The following is an 11,352-nucleotide window of genomic DNA, read 5'->3' as shown; positions in this document are numbered from 1 at the left end:
CTTAATTTTTGTAGTTTTAAATAGATTATAAATTTTAATACTTTTTTTAAGTTATAAAAGATAAATATTATTTTTCTCGACCTTGTTTTTCTCAATGCCGGTGAGATAAGCCACTCTTACTACTTTTATATTTCTAATATGGCAAGTCATCTTCAAATATGACTATTACTTTTGGCACTTCATAACACTTCGGGGCCACATATTTATAATTTGGTGGAGAGACCACAAATTCCCATCTTTTCCTTGCTTGTAAAGTTGTTCTACCACAAATTCGTATGATTCAGTGTCAATTTCAAAGGGCGATGTTGGGGCGGGCGGGGGGAGGGGGGGTGAGGCCGACGTGTGGGGGGGGGGGGTGCGGGGTGTCAGGCCGACGTGCAGGGTGGGGGGGTGAGGCCGGCGTGCCGGGGGGGGGACAGCTGTGGGGTGTGAGGCCGGCGTGCGGGGGGGGGGGGGGGCTGCGGGGTGTGAGGACGACGCCGCGGCGGGGGGGAGGTCGGCATGCCGAGGAGGGGGGCGATTGTTGCGGGGTGTGAGGGCGACGCCGGGGCGAGGCGTGCCTCGGCGGGGGGGGGGGCGGGGACGTCAGGGCGGGGGGTGAGGGTAATGCTGGGCAAGGCCGCCGTGCCGGGGGGGAGGGTAACATCGGGGCGGGGGGTGAGGCCGGCGTGGGGGGGGACTTCAGTGTGTGAGGCTTGCATGCCATGGGGGGCGGTGGGGGGTGAGGCTGACGTGTCGGGGGGGTGGGGGTGAGGCTGACGTGCAGGGGGGGACGTGCGGCGGGGTGAGGCCGGGGTGTGAGGGCGACATCTGGGGGGCGAGGCCGACGTGCGGGGAGGTGACGTCTGGGTGTGGGGATGGCGGTTAGGGCTGATGTGTTAGGGCGACGTGGGGGGGCGGGTGAGGGTGACGTGCGGGGGGGGGTGAGGCTAGGGGTGTGGGGGCGACGTTGGGGGGAGGGTGGGCGGGTGAGGCCGAGGTGTGAGGGCGACGTCGGGGGGGGGGGAGGGCGGGGGAGTGAGGCCGGGGTGCGTGGGCGACATCGGGGGGGGGGGGTGAGGCCGAGGTGTGAGGGCGACGGCGGGGGGGTGAGGCCGGGGTGCGTGGGCGATGTCCGGGGGAGGGCGAGCGGGTGAAGCCGGGGTGTGGGGGCGACGTCGGGCAGAGGGCGGGGGGTGAGGCCGGGGTGTGGGAGCGACGTTGGGGCGGCGGGGGTGAGGCCAACGTGCAGGGGGGGTGAGGCCGGGGTGTGAGGGCGTATCGGGGGGGTTGTCTAGTGCTGCACAATGTGCGTTGACCCAGGGGGACCCTAACTCAAAAATTAATTTGTTTGGCTCTAGTCTTTCCCAAATCTTTGTTTTTATCCCAACTCCTTTATATAAAGAGTCAAAATTTGGATAAAGCCTATGTTCCAAAACCAATTTATGGTCTATTTCCCAAATTGTTCAATTTATTGAGGGGAATAACTTGGTGGAGCATTTTTCCTCAACATCTGCGCGGGCGGCGGCGGGGCAGATGGTGCTTAAACCCTCCATGAAGCATTTTTTAATGTAGTGTGCTGATTTGCAGAGAAGATTGTGGGGTGTATAAGCAACCTTGAGCTTTGTGGAAAGCCCTTGACATGCTCAACACTTTCCAATAGGTGGGCAATGCTGATTTCATCAGAATCAGTTTCTCCTTAGGTCTATTGGGTATGTGGAGTTTCTGATTTCATCAGAATCAGTTTCTCCTTAGGTCTATTGGGTATGTGGAGTTTTTGATTTCATCAGAATCAGTTTCTCCTTAGGTCTATTGGGTATGTGGAGTTTCACATATGAATAGCTCTTGTACGTGTTTATGGGTACCCTCTTGTATGTGTGCTCTATGCGTGTATCCTCTTATATGTATGTGTAGTCCCTTGTTAGTCTCACCCCCCGCCTCGTTAGTCCCTCGTTAGTCCCTTATTAGTATTACTCCCCACCTTGTTAGTCTCCTATTAGTCCACCCCCCTCCCCCGTTTGTCCCCTGTTAGTCTCCCGTTAGTCTCCCCCTATCTGTTAGTCTCCTATTAGTCTCCCCCCTCACCGAGAGAGAGAGAGAGAGAGAGAGAGAGAGAGAGAGAGAGAGAGAGAGAGAGAGAGAGAGAGAGAGAGAGAGGAGAGAAGCCTTGATTCCAAGCCTCATTAGACTTTAAATATTGTATTTTTTGGGCCTTGTTAGTCATTGAACTCCCTTGATCCTTTAGGCCTCAATCACCTTTCTCTTTTAACATTAAGGTCCTTACTTTTTCCTTTAATATAATGCCTTGCTGAGGGAGGTTAAAGTCTTTTTCCTTTAATATAATGCCTTGCTGAGGGAGGTTAAAGTCTTTTTCCTTTAATATAATGCCTTGCTGAGGGAGGTTAAAGTCTTTAGGGGGGGCAAAATGTCCCATAATCCAATGATGATACGTATGTGAGTGCTGCAATGGGAGATGCATAGGGAATCTATAACCTAAACAAAGCATGATGTAAATGGAAAGTAGGTGGAAATTGTTGTGTGCCAAGATAACAGGGTGAATGTCGTAATGGGGTTAACTTCTTGTAATCAGGGGGTAAGGATTTTGAAATTAAGGAGTACTAATCTAAGAGAAATCAAAGCCTTTCATGTTGACTTAATGTAGATGCAACTACATAGCAGTGTAATGTTGGCCATTTGATACTCCACACCACGTAAGTTGTTTTTGAGAGTTTTCTCTCTTATACCTCTACATCATGCTGGTCATCTATCAGAGTTTCCTCCATGCAAGGCACATAAGTACCCTCTAATAACTCTTCACCATGCAGGTTATATATTAAGAGTTGCTTACATGCAGGCACATTAGAACAATTTTGTTTTTGCACATGTGCGCATGTGTACCCCCAGGTGAATAGGGAAGCTTTAAAGACCGGTGAAATGCTATCCAAATGATGAATTCGAATGCTGGTTGATATGATTTTAGAATTCTGGTTGAGAATTGATGAGTTGATTTGGATTTTGATATTGAAAGATAATGATTCTTGAATTCTCGTTGAAAGAAGATAAGTTGAACAAAGACACAATGAGGATGAATGGGACAAATCCCAGTAATGATGTTAATAACTTGAATGGCGATAATGACTTCAGTAAATCACTACGAGATTAGTGGATTGTGCTGACAGATTACTGCTGTTTGACCTTTGACCCAGTGGCTCAAATTAAGGGATGATAAATTGAGAACTTACAATTCCGTGGGGAATGTTCACATGGAATTTCCGATCTGATGGACCATTATTGTGTTAAGGATATGAATGATATGTTTTGAATGAATTATTCTCTAATAATGAGTTCTGTGTGTTCTTCTTGCAGAAGGATTCTTTATCCCAGGATTATGTGTGGGTTGACCAGACTAAACGGAACCCCACAATCAGTTGGATCTTAAGGGAAAGAGTTTGTCCTCCAGCTGCGAGATGAGGACATCTTGCGTTTTTCAAGTGGGGTAGGATGTAAAATTCCTCCCTCCAGCTTTTGAGGTGTAAAGTTGTAAGAACCTCCCCTTCTATTCTTGAAATTATTCCCCTCTTAAACAAAAGAAAGATCATGTTTTACCATGTTTTGGACTAGAGAGAGAAAAATTCTAGAGAGACATAGTCCTAAAGTGAGATATCTTTGGGTATAAAAATCCTCCTAGTGTCTAAAATGGATTCCCTTGAAACAGAAATTCAAAAAGAACTTTCCAATGTGCAATTGGAATCGATTGAAAATGTGTATAAAGGACCATAACGTAAGGTCTACATTTTCAGAAATTTTTGTATTTTGGTCCAATTAAGGTTCCAATGGGCCAATTGGATTAATCCAAGTGTTGGGATGAGATAAATACAAAGAATAAAAGAAAATACCCAAAAATGAGTAAATTCTCACATAAGATGAAGAGTTGATTGAGTACTAGGTTTATTAGTTAAAAAGTATGAGATATTACTTAAAAAAATGAGATATTTTAGAATAATGATGCATTTTTGACACCTTGGTAAGGAGAGGGGGACTCTTGAGGTAGGCGCCTAATTCACACATGTGGATGAGTTTTTAATTCAAAAAATTTGTGATATTTATAAAAAAGGGAGCCAAACTGATCCAAATCTTGTCCAAATTGAGTCAAACAGAACCTGTGAATAAGATAGGATAAGATGTGAGTGGATGTGATAAGATGTGGTGTGATGTAAATGAATGTGGAAGGGATGTGAGGTGGTGTAAATGGATGTGGATGTGAATGAAGAAATGAGAATGAGATGTGAGGATATGTGAAAGGATGTGACGTGATGTAAATGGATGTGGATATGGATGTGATAAGATGTGGTGTGATGTAAATGAATATGGATGTGGATGTGATAAGATGTGATGTGATGTAAATGGATGTGATGTGGATGTGAATGAAGAGATGAGAATGAGATGTGAGGATATGTGAAAAGATGTGATGTGATGTAAATGGATGTGGATGTGATAAGATGTGATGTGATGTAAAAAGATGTGGATGTGGATGTGGATGAGATGTGATGTGAGATGTAAAGGGATGTGGATGTGAATGTGATGAGATGTGGATGAAATGTGATGAGATATGGATGTGAATGTGATGAGATGTCGATGAAATGTGATGTGATGTGAATATATGTGGATGTGAATGTGAATAGATGTGAATGAGATGTGATGATATGTATGGGTGTGATGTGAAGAAAATGGAACAAGGTGTTAGAGTTGTTTTCTAAACTCGGGCATGGATCTGGTTGATTGTCTTGCTGGTCCTCAAACAGATGAGTCAATGGCTCTTTTATATGGATCTGTTGGTTGATCTTGGTGATCTTCAACGGAGAGTCCATCTGGATTTTTTTAAGTGAATATATTTTCGGGTACTATGAGTTAGGAACTATTGAAAAGGCCCCTGAGAGTGAACAGGCGGTGAGTGTTCTGGTTGCCAATCATGCCATAGGTACACCGATGAAAGAATGATTGGAAATTTAGAATTCTTCCTAGATATTTTAGAGGATTATGATCAATGATACTATGGTTTCATTAAAAGATTGTTTTAAAGACAACTGAATCTGTGAAACATGCAATTTCATATTGGGTGTGTAAGTGGTGTGGCTATCTTGAAGTTTGCTTGAAGCGCCGGTTAGGGGGCCTGGGAACTCTTTTCCCTGGTACGCGGGGTAGAATATAACCAAATTCCTAAATGGATCCTATCACTATAGTGGTTGGGTGGTTAGCTAACCCATGGGATTGGATGGGGTTAGGCTACATTGATGGATCCCTAAAATGAGACTCAATTCTATTAAGTTACGATAGTTGAAGTAAATCCCAGATAGTCTTTGTTCTATGGAAAAGAATCAACGGTTGTGCCCCTTGATGAGGAAAAAAGCATTGGTCTCTATGATCCAAGTGCAAGTCTCTTCCTTGATCTGACCATGAGATTTATGGGTTTGATCGGATCAGTTTGGTTTTAGTGAAGACCTTGACTACGTTAGAATAAAATATCTTGGAGGAATCGCTCGTGCTTTCTGAGCGAGGAAAGTTTTTTCAGGTTTTCGATCGTGGAAGAACCGAGGGATTAGTCTCTTGTATGGATATCCATGGGGCGAGGCCCTAAGTGAGAGGTTTTGCCCTGCACAAGAAGTGCTACTTTCACTGCTAGCACCCCCGAATTCATTGCGCGGAGGAGGTAGGGATCTTTCAGCTGATATTAGAGCAAATTGGCTAAAGTGGATCAACCGAGAAGCAAGAAATGTCAAAAAATTATGAAGTACCATTAAAATATTGTAATTGTGTGATAAAATTCATACAAATTGATATTTAGAATGAAGATTCATAAATTGGTAATTGGGTCTTCAAATGGAAGTACCGCAATTGTATGGAATCCCTAACTTGCTTGAGGCCTAGATATGATGGTATTTACCTTATAATTCCAAGGACTGTGACTACCCGTATATACCGTGGGCATATCTGAAGCTCTTTATTACTGACAATATATACAAGTAAAACTAAGGCCTTGAAATTATAAGCAAAAATGCTATCCAAATGATGAATTCGAATGTTGGTTGATATGATTTTAGAATTCTGGCTGAGAATTGATGAGTTGATTTGGATTTTGATATTGAAAGATAATGATTCCTGAATTCTCATTGAAAGAAGATAAGTTGAACAAAGACACAATGAGGATGAATGGGACAAATCCCAGTAATGTTATTAATAACTGGAATGGCGATAATGACTTCAGCAAATCACTACGAGATTAGTGGATTGTGCTGTGACAGATTACTGCTGTTTGACCTTTGACCCAGTGGCTCAAATTAAGGGATGACAAATTGAGAACTTACAATTCCATGGGGAATGTTCACATGGAATTTTCGGTCTGATGGACCATTATTGTGTTAAGGATATGAATGATATGTTTTGAATGAATTATTCTCTAATAATGAGTTTTGTGTGTTCTTCTTGTAGAAGGGATCTTTATCCTAGGATTATGTGTGGGTTGACCAGACTATAAGGAACCCCACAATCAGTTGGATCTTAAGGGAAAGAGTTTGTCCTCCAGTTGCGAGATGAGGACATCTTGCGTTTTTCAAGTGGGGTAGGATGTAAGATTCCTCCCTCCAGCTTTTGAGGTGTAAAAAAGTCTAGAGAGAGATAGTCCTAAATTGAGATATCTTTGGATATAAAAATCATCCTAGTGTCTAAAATGGTTTCCCTTGAAACAAAAATTCAAAAAGAACTTTCCAATGTGCAATTGGAATCGATTGAAAATGTGTATAAAGGACCATAGCGTAAGGGTCTACATTTTCAGAAATTTTTAGAGTATGGTCCAATTAAGGTTCCAATGGGCCAATTGGATTAATCTAAGTGTTGGGATGAGATAAATACAAAGAATAAAAGAAAATACCCAAAAAAGAGTAAATTCTCACATAAGATGAAGAGTTGATTGAGTACTAGGTCTATTAGTTAAAAACTATGAGATATTACTAAAAAAATGAGATATTTAAGAATAATGATACATTTTTGACACCTTGGTAAGGAGAGGGGGACTCTTGAGGTAGGCGCCTAATTCACACATGTGGATGAGTTTTTAATTCAAAAAAATTGTGATATTTTTATCTCTCCTCTCTCTTGGATCAGACCAAATAAAAAAGGGAGCCAAACTCATCCAAATCTTGTTCAAATTGAGTCAAACTGAACCTGGAAAATTCTAAAACCCAGTTGGACTTGGTTAGTGGCCTCCCTCACCTATAAATAGATCCTTAGTCTTTTTGTAAAAAAATCTATGAACTATACCATGCCAGTATTACATTAAAATAATGATATTTTCTATTATCCCTTAAAAATCCTCTACTTTTGGAGAACCTGGAGCTTCTCTCTCTCTTCAACAATCCTTGGAGCTTTCTTCTCAACATACTAAACCAATTGATTAGTTGGGGGCTTCCTTCTAAGATAAAGAAGCAAGCTAAATCTAGAGGTAAGAAGTAATTTAATGCTTTTCATTAATATTCTCAATGATTTCACTTCTCAACCCGTCTCAAGCTTGAGAAGTTTCTATTTAGTTGTTTTTAATGCAAATCAATCTTTCTCTAAGAGTTTTAATGTGATTAATCACAAAAATTTAATCTTTTAACTTAATTAGGATGTTTTTTATGTATATCTCTCTCTCCCAAAAGAATATTTATTCCTATGGCTAATTCTTTAGCAAATGAATGCTTCTCATTGATAAATTCTTAATTCAAAATCAATCTCTAAGCTTGTTAAGCTAGAGGTTAAGAAAATGGCTTTTTATGCTTTTATGTTAATAAAATTATGGTAAATTTATGATTTGTTTCCATAAATTGGATTTAAGTTCAAAGATAGTTCTTCTATCATAATTGTATTCAAAGTCATATTCTTTCTAGAAATATTAAAAATTATTAGTAATAGCAGCAAAGCTATGGTAAAATTTTTAGAAATTAATACATAGCTCATTTTTATGCATGATGTGAAAAGAGGACTTCTTGCCATATTCCAGGATTGAATATCCTAGGCTAAAAGATTGATTTTCATCATATTCATGGGAAACTAATTTTTAGTGTTTATGCATAAATAAGTAATTAAGAAAAGAAAATTTTTGGTAATTTATTTTTATGCAAAAAGAGAAATTCCCATGATAATGGAGATCCATGTTATTAATTGGAAAAAGGAAAAATTTTGGTGTATTTAAATAATGGATATTTTTATTTAATTTAAAGAGAAATTTTAAAAATTTTATTTTATGCATGAGAAATTTTTAAATGATAAAAGAGAAATTCCCATGACATTTAAAATTCACTCATTTAAATGGTAAAAGTGGAATTCTTGGCACAATTGAAGTAATGGATATTTTTATTAAAGAAAAGAGAAATTTTAGATAAATTTATTTTATGATAAAAGAGGAATTTCGATGACATTTGGAATTCAATCATTTAAATGTAAAAAGAGGAATTTCCATGATATTTAAGATCCAAGAAATTAAATGGTAAAAGAGAAATTTTTAGCATAATTCAAATTATGAGTATTTATCAAAAGTGGAATTTTGAGCATTATTAATTTTATTGGGAAGTATGGGTAGAATTGATTTTTGTAAATCCCATGAATCTTTTACTCAAAAGAAGAATATTGAATATATTTCACTTGAAAAATTTCAGAAAGAATATGAAAATAGAAAAAGTACATTTAACTAGGTCAAACAATTGGCAGAAATTTAGAAAAGTCCCATCGGTATCGAAAATAAAAAATGTTACTAAATGTGAATAGATGTACATGCGATGTGAATAAGATGTGGTGTGATGTGAATGAATGTGGATGGGATGTGAGGTGATGTAAATGGATGTGGTGTGAATGAAGAGATGGAATGAATGTGGATGGGATGTGAGGTGATGTAAATGGATGTGGATGTGAATGAAGAGATGGAATGAGATGTGAGGATATGTGAAAGGATGTGATGTGATGTAAATGGATGTGATAAGATGTGGTGTGATGTAAACGAATGTGGATGTGGATGTGATAAGATGTGATGTGATGTAAATGGATGTGGATGTGGATGTGAATGAAGAGATGAGAATGAGATGTGAGGATATGTGAAAGGATGTGATGTGATGTAAATGGATGTGATAGGATGTGATGTGATGTAAATGGATGTGATAAGATATGGTGTGATGTAAACGAATGTGGATGTGGATGTGATAAGATGTGATGTGATGTAAATGGATGTGGATGTGGATGTGGATGTGGATGTGAATGAAGAGATGAGAATGAGATGTGAGGATATGTGAAAGGATGTGATGTGATGTGATGTAAATGGATGTGGATGTGGATGTGATAAGATGTGATGTGATGTAAAAAGATATGGATGTGGATGTGGATGAGATGTGATGTGATGTAAAGGATGTGAATGTGAATGTGATGAGATGTGAATGAAGTGTGATGTGATGTGAATATATGTGGATGTGAATGTGAATGAGATGTGATGATATGTATAGATGTGATGTGATGTAAATGAATGAGAATAAGATGTGAAAGGATAGATGTGAATAAGAATAAACGGATGGATGTGGATAGACGTGCATGTAAATGACTGGATGGATGTGGATGAATGAGATGGGATGTGTATGGATGTGATGAGATATGGATAGATGTGGATGTGATGAGATATGGATAGATGTGGATGTGATGTAATGTGGATGGAATGAATGAGATATGATGTGGATAGATGTGGATGTGATGTAATGTGGATGGAATGAATGAGATATGATGTGGATAGATGTGGATGGAATGAATGAGATATGATGTGGATAGATGTGGATGTGATGTAATGTGAATGGAATGAATGAGATATGATGTGGATGTGATGTAATGTGGATTGAATGAATGAGATATGATGTGGATAGATGTGGACATGATGTAATGTGGATGGAATGAATGAGATGTGATGTGGATAGGTGTGGACGTGATGTAATGTGGATAGAATGTATGTGATGGGATGGGGATGCAATGAATGTGATGGATGTGATCGGATGCGATGAGATGTGAATGGATGTGAACGGATGCGATGAGATGTGAATGGATGTGATGTGATGTGAATCGGGATAGATGTGAATGGATGAGATGTAATGTGAATGGATGTGATGTGATGAGATGTAATGTGAATGGATGTGATGTGATGTGATGTGAATCGGGACAGATGTGAATGGATAAAATGTGATGTGAAGTGAATCGGGATAGATGTGAATGGATGAGATGTAATGTGAATGGATGTGATGTGAATCGAGATAGATGTGAATGGATGAGATGTAATGTGAATGGATGTGATGTGAATCGGGATGAGATGTAATGTGAATGGATGTGATGTGAATCGGGATAGCTGTGAATGGATGAGATGTGAATCGGGATAGATGTGAATGGATGAGATGTGATGTGAATGGATGTGATGTGGATCGGGGTAGATGTGAATGGATGAGATGTGATGTGGATCGGGGTAGATGTGAATGAATGGATGTGATGTGGATCGGGGTAGATGTGAATGGATGAGATGAGATGTGATGTGACGTGGATATGGGTAGATGAGAATGGATAAAATGTGATGAGGATAGTGTGGATAGAAGTGATGAGATGTAATATAATGTGATTGGATGAGATGTAATATAATGTGATTGGATGAGAAGGGATGAAGGACAATGGGAATGGATGTGATGTGGATCGGGGTAGATGTGAATGGATGAGATGTGATGTGATGTGATGTGGATATGGGTAGATGAGAATGGATAAAATGTGATGAGGATAGATGTGGATAGAAGTGATGAGATGTAATATAATGTGATTGGATGAGAATGGATGAAGGATGATGGGAATACATATGATTGGATGTGGATTAAGCAATGTGAATTGATGTAGAAGAATGTGGAATAACGAGAAATGATGTGGAACAATGTGGAAAGATGAGAGTTCATTAGAAACTATATTTATGACCTGTTTTTAAATGACTATTTTATGTCAAGAATGCTGGGGAAGCATCTTGGTCATCTTGTAAAAAAAGGGTCGTGGGACCTAAGTGATAGAGTTGCAACAGCTCTGACAGAGAGTCAACGGAGGAGGTCTGGCATAGCAAGGTTGGCCGAGGTCTTGACCAGCCTCGGTTCGATTAAAATGGTGAGCTTCCGGTACGGTGGATGAGGGACCAAGGAAGCGGCCTTTGAGTGAAGGGCTAGGTGACCTACGAAGGATCCTAGAGGATGAGGACCATAGGTGCTCAGGCTCTGGGTCGCCGAAGATACCCACGTGTGCGTCGAGGAAGAAAATGGAACAAGGTGTTAGAGTTGTTTTCTGAACTCG

Source organism: Cibotium barometz, chromosome 36 (assembly GCF_041138505.1).
Source record: "Cibotium barometz isolate CiBa-2024 chromosome 36, ASM4113850v1, whole genome shotgun sequence".
NCBI classification, from domain to species: domain Eukaryota; kingdom Viridiplantae; phylum Streptophyta; class Polypodiopsida; order Cyatheales; family Cibotiaceae; genus Cibotium; species Cibotium barometz.
The sequence above is the reverse complement of the archived record's forward strand: the minus strand, read 5'-3'. Positions refer to the sequence as shown.